Source organism: Eubalaena glacialis, chromosome 14 (genome assembly GCF_028564815.1).
Source record: "Eubalaena glacialis isolate mEubGla1 chromosome 14, mEubGla1.1.hap2.+ XY, whole genome shotgun sequence".
Classification (NCBI taxonomy): domain Eukaryota; kingdom Metazoa; phylum Chordata; class Mammalia; order Artiodactyla; family Balaenidae; genus Eubalaena; species Eubalaena glacialis.
This window is the reverse complement of record NC_083729.1, coordinates 90,974,670-90,984,503: the sequence shown is the minus strand read 5'-3', so window position 1 is coordinate 90,984,503 and position 9,834 is coordinate 90,974,670. Positions and strand designations below refer to the sequence as shown.

The following is a 9,834-nucleotide window of genomic DNA, read 5'->3' as shown; positions in this document are numbered from 1 at the left end:
TCCTGCTATGACATTGCTCCATGGGGTGGTGGAGGCTGGGGAAGTCCGCCAACTTTTCACTGACAGGTGGGGTTGGAGGTCCACATTCTACAGTTAATCTTCACTGATTTGTGATGGGCGGCTTCTCATTTCTGTTGGCAGAGTGGGGAGTTCAGTCTCCTCATTTTACCTCCACGGACACCGAAGTGAGGGCTTGATGGTAACTCATTACCACTTTGCTGTTGGAAATCCCAACTCTCTACTAGGCTTTCTGGACACTGCCTCAGTGAAGTGTGGGTGGAATCCAGACTCCCTGCATGGTTTCCACTGACATTTCCACTGGAAGGGCACTGTTGTAGGATTTGTTACTACCTGGCAAGAATGAAGTCTCAGCTCTCTACTCAGTCTTCTCAGACACCACCCAGGCAGTGTGGTTGGATCACTCATTACAATCTCTCAAGGTTGAAGTTTAGATGCCCCAGTAGGCATCTAGTTTTGTTTTTTTTTAAATATATTTAGCAATGTAGAAGAGTTATTGTCTAAAAGTTATTTGTTTTGCTAGGCTTTTCTTTTCTTGGTTATTTGGTTAGAGAGAGCAGGATTTTCTTGAGGTCCTTTTTGTCTGTACTGTTTGGCATTTACTAGCTAGCTAGTTTCTCCAGCATGTAATTGGGGATATAGAAGGGATAAAGATGCAGCATATATATGGGTCTTGCTTTTGTATCCATTCAGCCACTCTATGTCTTTTAATTGAAGCATCTGGTCCATTTACATTTAAGGTAATTATTGATATATATGTTCTTATTGAGGTTTCTCAAAAACACTAAAAATGACCCAGAAATTCCACTCCTGGGTATATATCAGAAAAAAACCAAAAACACTAATTCATAAAGATACATGCACCCCAATATTCATAGCAGCATTATTCACAATTGCCAAGATATGGAAGCAAGCTAAGTGCCCATCAACAGATGAATGGATAAAGAAGATGTGGTACACGCAATGGAATACTACTCAGCCATAAGAAAGCATGAAATTTTGCCATTTGCAGCAACGTGGATGGACTTGGAAGGCATTATGCTAAGTGAAATAAGTCAGACAGAGAAAGACAAATACTGTACGATCTCACTTATATGTGGAATCTAAAAAATATAAAAAACTAGTGAACATAACAAAAAAGAAACAGACTCACGATATAGAGAGCAAACTAGTGGTTACCAGTGGGGGAGGGAAGAGGGGAGGGGCAATGGGGTAGGGGATTAAGAGGTACAAACCATTATGTGTAAAATAAGCTACAAGTATATATTGTACAATGCAGGGAATATAGCCAATATTTTTATCATAACTATAAATGGAGTATAAACTTTAAAAATTATGAATCACTATATTGTACACCTATAACTTACATACTATTTTACCTAACTGTACTTCAATTTTAAAAAAAGGAAAAAAAAAAAGAAATAAAGAAAACCCAGGGAACTCAGCACTGTGTCATTTGCAGACACCAGAGTCCCTAGCCAGTCTTCCTTCTTCTATCCACATTTTGGAGTCTTTTTATGTTTGTTTTATATTTAATGTCCAGGGTTTATATTTGCACTTAGTGGGTGGGATACTCAATCTTTTTTATGCCAAGTAGTGCATATGTCCACATTCTTTTATGTTTCTTTTATTAGTTTATACTTCTTCATGCTTTCCTTTATAACTTCTAACCTCTGGATGTATTGTCTCTCGTCAGGTTTTATTTTTGACCTTAGTCATTTGAGTCATCTCAAAAGATGGGAAAGATATGATATCCATTTCCCTAGCTAATATTATTTCTTCCCTGTCCACCCATCTGTTTATTTAGTACAGGCTTCTGTATAGACTTGTTACATATGCCTCCTAAAGATGTGCATGAATAACAAGAACCAAATAGGAATAAACTGGGATGGAGAGGATGGTCATAGAGGTTCACCCCACTTCACCATCTGAGCCTCCTCTAGCTAATGAGAGATGTCTCAAATCCTCTTTCTCTTCTCCATTTTGCCAAGGTCCCTATGCAGAATTCACACAGCTCCTGAAATTCAAGTCTGTTGCTTGAAGATAGTTCATTATAAGAACACAGTGGTAGCTTTTCCATCAATTGTAAACCACTCTAATGATTTTACACACATAGTTTTATGTTTTAATTTTCCATTTTTAAAAGACTTTTGCCCTATCAATGCATGAGTGGTCAAAATCTTTGATCTATTTCTCTCTCTCTCTGCCTCTCTTTCTCTTTCTCTGTGTGTCCATTTATAGCTTGATCTTAACTTGATTTACCATTTCTATTCTGTCTCTACAGATACATATATATATATTGCCTGTTTTCACTGTAAGCCTAATCTTCACTGAAAATTTATAAATTTTGCTCTTCATGTCATAGTACATACCCTATAAAGGAGATCATTAATAAATGCTTTTTAAAGATGACATTTGTGCTTGGAGAGAGCACAAAATGAAACTCTGGAAACAGTCATTTTCAGTGACAGGCACGCAATAACTTACTTGACTCTTCTTTTGGTCATTTCACCAACATAAAAAATAAGTATAGTAACAGTGATATTTAGAATTCTCTGGAAGGGAGCTGTGTACATTGGCAGTACTAACAGAATGGTAAATGTACTTGATAATTTTGGTGGCTTTCCTCCTAATTTATGAATATAATTTCTACAATAACATGGTATAGCCAGCAAAAGCAATCTATTCCAAGAGAAAGTAAAACTATATTAATACAAGAGACAAAAAATAAAAGCACCTGGTATTTTAGTTTAATTTAGAAATATTTACTGTTTATTTGTCAGGTAAATATTCCCCATGTTCAGTATGATTGAGAATTGAAAAAGTTACTGGTTGTAGGGCTAAAACCTAGAGGAGCAAGTCAGAAAGCAGGGTTTGTCACCCCTTCTATCAAAGCGCCATCATAAGGGTTTACCAGTTGTGGTCACTGAAGTGTGATGTACATCTACTTTCAGCTTTGCATCAGCTAGTGGGAGGCAATGAGAAAGACAGATCCTGGATGGTGGATTGAGATGAGAAGACAGTGGCAGAGAAACATTCATCAAGCAAGAGGAAAGGACAAGCGATGTGGTTAAAGTTGGATGGATGTCGTAGTAAAGATACGCACATTTGCTCAGAGGACTGCAAGGAAGTGGGTGGAGAATTTTGTGGGAATATCATTGTCAATAACGTTTGAGTAGATATAGAATTTATAGCAACAGATGTGTGCTTATGAAGGGTAAGTGGGGGTTAGATAATTTTTTTGTTAGGGTACTTAGTGGGTGAAGAACTGGCCACAATCCTCAACTTTCCATGAACTGAAACGAGTGGTAAGATCTTCCATCCTGTGGAATGACTCAGCCTGATCTGTCTCATTCATTCAACAGTAGTTTGCTGCCCCGATTCTATACCAAGAACTCAATCGGAAGACCCCAGAGCACATGCCCACTGGACGATGGCAATGACTCATTCTGAACTAAGAAAGATACCTTCCCTTACCCTTCTCGTTGATATGTTTCACACCAGAATATTAGTTATATTTACAGAGAGACATATGCAAAGTATTTATTAGAAGGCATAGACTCTTAAAATGCTCCAAGGTTTTCACTCTTTGAATTATCACTGATTTTGATGACATGCCATTTTAATTTTTGGTTTTGAACAACTCTTGTGTTTCCATACTACTGTGGAAACCTTTTTTTTTTCCTTCCAGAAAAGATGGCTTTGATATCACTAAATGTGTTATTTAGAAATTATTCAAAGAAAATAATTATTTAAGATCATCAGGGGCAGGGAGCACATCCCATAAACTCTTGTGCATGCACTCAATCAATATTAGGTCTGATTCTTAGTTTGAAATTTTAGTGAAAGAGATCTTTCTGTGTTATAAGAGCAGAAAGATATGAACTAAACAGAAGATAAAAGATTAGAAAGGAGAAGAGAATAGTATATTAATTCTCGTAAGAATATAAGAAAAAAGTTGAAGAACTAAATGACAGCTGAATTGGAAATTATATTCTAGTTTTAATGAGTTGGTATCAAGAGCTATAAGGGGATAAAAACGTCATGGATGAACTTCCCCAAACGAGAACACTTTTATCATATGTAGCAAGAAATATAATTACTGTCAAGAATTCATTGTGTAAGTCATCTTACTTCTATTTTATTTTTCTTTAGTGATATTTGGTGTTTTCAATGTATTACACTCTTCGAGGCATTTACTGTAGGAAACTAATATACAAACACCCTTTATTTTCTGAAACTAGTAAACTGTCTTCTAAATGCATATCTATGAACAATTTTTATCTTTGAAAAAATGAATTAATGCTTTATGACACAAATAAAAATTGGAGAGATTTTTTTTCTATTTAAGAAGATTTTTTCCCTTATAAACTGAACAGATTATTCATAATCCATTTTTTAAAATAGAAAAAAACATACAAGTCTCAATAAAGTTGGAGAAAGCATAGTATGAGAGAAAGTGCCCAGTTTACCAATATAAACAATCAAGTAAGAAGACTCTTTTAGGGTGTTCTTTGTTTATTGACATGTTTGAAAGAACATATTATCACTTAATCTTTTATAAATAACATTTTTAGAAACATTTCAAGTTAGACACTAGTCTCTAAAAGTGATAAAGGATTGAACATAAACTCAGATCACCAGCTTGCCAAAGGTTTAATGGAGCTTTGACCATTAAGCCAACACATCCTTTGAAAGAATGATTTTAGACCAGCATCATCCAACAACAGAACTCTCTGAGCTCATGAACACTTTCAATAATTGCTCTAATACAGTAACCATTAGCCACATGTGGCTACTGAGCACTTGAAATATGTCTTGTGTAACTGGAGGAGCTAAATTTTTAATTTATAAGTTTAATTTTAGTTAAAATCTAAATGTAAACAGCCACAAGTGACAAGTGGCAATTATATTGGACAACACAGAGTTAGATCAATGCTAAGTTTTAATCATATGGTTCAGGTTTTTTCAAACAAAATTTCTTTCGCAGAACTAAAGGAAATTCAAAAGAAAAATTAATGTTTCGTTAAAACCTCAAAATGAGTTTCTGGGGTATAGAAACCATTTAGTAAGTGTTACATTTCCCCCTTATTTCCTCTATGGTATTATATGGTCACAATCCATACAGGTGATATGAAAGCAACATTTACATTTGGTACAGGTTTTTAGCATGTTGAGGAAGTTTGAAAGGTCTTGTGAGCCATTTAAAATAGATTTTTTTTTTTAATGCTCTATCCACGACATATAAGGTATTAGAATTATCTCTTTTTCTCCCCCAAAGTGAAGTGGGAATGTAATCACCTTGCTCCCAACTTGTACTGCAATTATACTGAATTGAACCTTGTAAAATCACAATTTTAATGGTTTAAACACAGTCACAATTTAATTTAGCTCAATAGATTAATTAGGAAAAATACGTACTGGGCTGAAGGAAGGGTAAACCCCATTTCAGAGTGTAGTTACCCCCCAAATTATTACACACGGTTATTTCCAGAAAGTATATTTTGGGGAAAATAAATCAAAATAAAAGTGTCTATATGAATATATGTATGTCATAACTTGCTTCCAGACTCCAACACAGATGCTGAATTGCTATACTCTCTAACAAGAATATGACCTAAAAGAAAAAACACAGTCTCTGTTTCTGCCGGTTAATATACGGCTTAAATTTGCACATGGTTGGTATAAATTAAAACTGAAAATCTCCTTCTTTTAGTTGAGAAGAATTTAGGGTCCCATTGTATTCCTTCCATATAGCTAACCACCTCCATAGCCCTTGGAAGAGGGATAGCAGAACATTTTGTAGGGCAATCAGACTGCCTGCTTCTTACTATGGAAGGTTCTTAAGGACCCAAGCGTCTGGACTTCCAAAACGGATGATGCTTGTTTATGCCTAAAGTAATTTATAGATGGCAAAGACACGGGAGAGACAGCATGGCACCGGACTCCTGGTTTCAAGGAGGAATGGAATAATTGATTGTGAACAAGGAGTCTTAACATCGGTACCAGCTGGTTTCAGATTCCCTTTTCCCTCTCTTGCGGGGTGGAAAACCCAGGACTTGCCACCCAGGGAGGGTCGAAGAAAGAGAAAAACAGCAACACGACGGACCGGAAGCTATTTGCCTGGGAAATGTATTTGGGGCTGCTGCTAAGGACCCGAGAGGGTATTTCAGCGGAGGAAGGATAGTAATAAAGAAGGTGATGGTGCCCCAGGGTATGAGGGGAGGTGGCAAAGGCAGGTTTGAAGCACTGTGGGACTCCTCAGGCAGGGCTGTGCCCATGAGCTGCAGCCCACTGACTGCACGTATCTGGGGGCTAAAATCTGGCCTCAGCCTTCATGTGGCCAATGGAAATTGACATTTCCCATATCCCAAGGTTAGCTTAACAGTAATTAAAGCATCACATTGCACACGATTCTTCCCATTATAATTTAAGTGGATTTTATGCTATTTTAAAAACCATTCTAGTTCCCACTGTGAATAATGAATACAAATAAAGTTGAATGTCAGACCTGGAATACAAATCAAATAAGAAGACCTATAAGTGTCCCAAACATCTGCCCCCGCAATTCCCAAGTCTCAGGTGCTGCAGTGCCGGCCCAGCCTCCTCATAAATGGTTGCCCTGGTTTGCATTTGATGTCAGGCCACCTCTAAGGGCCACTTCTGTTCTATCTGAGAGAGATAAGGTACTTTCCGTTCTGAGACATCCTTCTATCTTCCACCGTATTTCGAGCAATTCATTCATCTTCCTAAGCAGCTATATTAGACAGTGCCAAGAGGATTTCTGAGGAGGTAGATAGACACACCTACTCTGAAATCACAAGGCCTTTCAGACACGATGTTTGTTTTCTGTCACTGAAAGAACGAGGATTTTGCTTGATTCTTTGTCTACACCTTGCGTCAACGTGCTGACAAGTGTCCCTGCTTCTCTGAATCCCTAGGAGGGGCTGCTTGCACTTATGCTGTCCTCCAGCTGTGGATGTGATATTGTCGTGTTCCGATTCTCGGCAACACAACAGAAGGTTTACATCAGCACCTCTTGTTCCTCTCATTGTAGTTCATGAAATAGAAGGAGAAACTGGAGACAGAACTTCACACTGTCTAGCTGGAAGGACAGTGCAAAAAATGTTGTGATCTCCTAACTCCATTTATGAATGCAAGACTGGGGACAGATCTGGGTGTCTTCTGCCTTTCACCATGGGTATGGAAAAACCTGTAGCCCTGCCATCACTCGCTGTAATGCAGAAAAGCCGGGTCGCAGGGAGTTGTTTTCAGGTTTTTATTATTACTAGGCTGAAGAGCATTAATATTGTCATACAGATGGTCACCTATGCTGGAAGCTTATGAAAGAACTCTAAATTGTGGAAAGATTATTCTAAATTTAGGAAAGCATCAACTCCCTAACGCTAAAGGTGGAGCCGTGCTGCTAAACATATTAGTATGTCTTAATTCAAACACCTGTTCTGTCCGTACGATACATAAAAAAGCTCTTATTTATTGCTTGCCTCTCCAGTTCAGATTTAATCTCACTATAAATTCATCTCATGTTAATTTATGTGCAAACAAAGACACACACATTTTAAATATCCGAAATGCTGGAAATAAACTTATTTTTAATTTTGTGCTTGTTTTCCATTTGTCAACCAGCAAACGAAAGGACTGAATAAATCATGCGCTAATTGCCAGCGGTGCTAAATTTAGTGTGAGATCTGGAATCCTTTTGATCAAAACCGCTGAATATGAAATCATCCTCAGCTCTCTAGGCAACTTTATCCGCCTTTCTATTCTCCATCTGTCAGTCACCTGGGAATTTGTGAACTATTCCATATGTCAGGCTTGTCAATCACAATGGGATGTGGGAACGATCTGCCTACTGCATAGGAATTCTTGTTAAAAAATTAATCGGCATTTAACTAGTAGTTCTGTATTTTGAATACCATATTGTTTGGTGTTTTGAAAATTCTTCTCCTTATATACGGTTAATGGAAGTAAATTTTATTTAAATAATATAGCTCAAAAGTCTGTTCTTTTAAATAACATTTACAAGTGTGTGACTGTTACACATATATCCCATGTTATATATATATATAGTCAGTGGAATGTGCGCGCACAATGTAACATTTAAAATAGAATGCCCCTTTTATGGAAACACTGACTCTGACAGCAAACCTATCTTAAGTAATGACATTCTAAATATATAAAACTTTAAAAGTGATAAACCCATGTTTTGATCTCTCCATTTTGAGATCCACAAATACATAAAGATAGTTCTGAGCAAAACATGTTTTACCAAAGGTGCTTTATTTTAAACTTAAACCAATCTAAAGTATTCAGATAACTCATTTAAATAGAGATGCAAGTAACAGTGTATTCATTACAACACCAGTGCGTCTCCATAATATTAGAAAATAGAGGAAAATACAGAAACCCTGAAAAGCATATATAGATATTGGATGTTTAAATAGAAGCTTCATTTAATTTGAAATATTTATGTGTTACATATTTTAACTCCATTGACTTCTGATAGAATTTGAGATGAAATAAAGCAGAACTAATGAAATATTAGAAAAAGATCAAAACAACATCAAGGTAAAAATAATCATGATGCTAGAAATCCAAATTAATGTACAGACCTTATGGCTGTGAGACTTTAGACAAGTTACTTAACTTTTTGGTGCTGTGGTTCCGCGTCTGTGATACCTGAATGTGAATTGATACAAACCCATAAAGCTTGGGGGAAGATGAAATAAGATATGTAGGGACTTCCCTGGTGGTCCAGTGGGTAAGACTCTGCGCTCCTAATGCAGGGGGCCCGGGTTCAATCCCTGGTCAGGGAACTAGATCCTGCACGCCGCAACTAAGAGTCCACATGCCACAACTAAGAGTCCATATGCCACAACTAAGAGTCCGTATGCCACAACTAAGAGTCCGTGCCGCAACTAAGAGTCCGCATGCCACAACTAAGAGTCCATATGCCACAACTAAGAGTCTGTATGCCACAACTAAGAGTCCGTGCCACAACTAAGAGTCCGCATGCCACAACTAAGAGTCCACACGCCGCAACTAAGAGTCCACACGCCGCAACTAAGACCCTGCACAGCCAAAATAAATAAATAGATAAATAAATATTTAAAAATAGTTATTAATATTAGGAAAATGCCAGTGAGATAGAAAGCACTGAAGAAATGTTACCCACTGTGTCATCAGGGTCAGCGTCCATTCCAGACAGTTTTCAAGAGGACTTTAACCAGGGAACTAGCTTTAGAGGTGTTGGAGGGGCTGAGAACATTGAAGCCATTGGCCACAATGCCTACCTGGAAATCAGTCATTTTCTCCCACATTTAAATGCCCTTCAGAGCTTTCCCATTATTCTCAAAGAGAAATCCTTAAAGTGGGCTGCAAGGCCCAGAGAGCAGAGGTCACATAAGTTCTCCAGTCATTATTGTAAACCATCCTCCCTTAAGCCTCCACCTTCTCTCAACCTCAAAAGTACCCTGCTTCCCCCCACTGGGCCTACACCCACGGGAGCTCGTTTCCATGTTCCTTTGACCTAAATATTCTTTAGATTTCTATTCAAGTATCACTTTGTCAGCATCCTCCTTTGCCTGTGCCCTTACTGTCCCTGTGCTTGTTCCCAGTACTATGTAATCAATCACCAAATGTTTAGGTTGCAAATGAGTCTGTCCTTCTCTCCATTAATTGGACATTTATTTGAGAGATTTTGATTAACGTTCGTCTGTCCCACTAGAGTGTAAATTCCATGAGGTCAGGAACTCAGTCTGATTTGCTTCTCATTGAACCCAGTAATGGCATGAA

General features: G+C 37.6%; 1 non-coding gene across 1 annotated transcript; it reads left to right on the top strand.

Moving 5' to 3' along the window:
- The first annotated feature begins 8,782 nt into the window (after window positions 1–8,782).
- Window positions 8,783–8,855, top strand: TRNAR-CCU (transfer RNA arginine (anticodon CCU)). The gene has a single exon. It is a non-coding gene; the product is annotated as a tRNA-Arg (tRNA).
- Window positions 8,856–9,834: the final 979 nt, after the last annotated feature.